Raw genomic sequence first — 1,096 nt, forward strand, 5'->3', positions numbered from 1 at the left:
TTGACGAAGAAAACTAATTTTAATAGTAATTTTTAAATATCTTCTAATAATTTCACAATATTTTATTGGTCATTTTCGGCTCTTTAAACTCGAAAAATCGCGTATGTGAACGCAGGTGGAATTAAACCTAGATCTACAGATTGCGAGTCAATCGCATCAAGTCACTCGACCCATTCGATTATTTCTTAAACAATGTACGAAAACACAAGATGAAATGCAGATTTTGCCCTAAAATATTTAACATGTTTAAAATATATTACATAATAAGATCTTTGTCTCAACATGACATAAATACGGAAACCATGAATTCTCTAAGAAATACTATAATTATAACAATAAATGCATTGACCGAAGGAAATGACGTAGTTTCAACTTCTTGTCAAACTAGTACGTATTTGCAAGCAGAAAAAATGATAATAGTAAATGTTATAACTATTTATATGTTTTCTTTAATTGTTTTCATATATTTATTAAGAAATTATATATTTATCATTTATCTATTATAAGAATAAAAAGTTTTGTCCGATATTTGAAGTGTGTGTTTTATAATCCTTATAAATCATTGAGTTAAATAATTAAATTTAGTTTATATCAAGATCAGAAAATTCGTATTTATCGTATTATCGTTTATTTTAATATTGTTAATTAATGAAAATTTTCGTATTTAAGTAACTAGTTTATTCTGACCTTTAAATAGTATTTGAATCTAAGCATTCGGTTTTTAAGGCATTTGTATAATAAGAATATTTGATTTGGTATTACACGATCTAAAATACTGTGTGGACATAATTACAGATAACACACAAATTTTTCGGAAGTCTGAGATGTGGATACATTCTACTAAAACAGGCAATATAATAAAATGTGATATATGCAAACATCGATTTTTTTTACACAAAAATAATAGTGAGAGTACACTAGTTCGTGTTCACAAATTAATGTCAAAATTGACCGAAGCATCTATATTTCAATAATTCATTCATCAATTCAGTGATCTAATTACTATATAGAATACGAAATCTTTTTACAGCATTGTCCATCATGTTTAAGAATCCTACATACCTACTGTAGTTTTCAATATTAATCGATTGATTAA

The sequence above is a fragment of the Trachymyrmex septentrionalis genome, unplaced genomic scaffold (genome assembly GCF_001594115.1).
Source record: "Trachymyrmex septentrionalis isolate Tsep2-gDNA-1 unplaced genomic scaffold, Tsep1.0 scaffold8, whole genome shotgun sequence".
Lineage (NCBI taxonomy): Eukaryota > Metazoa > Arthropoda > Insecta > Hymenoptera > Formicidae > Trachymyrmex > Trachymyrmex septentrionalis.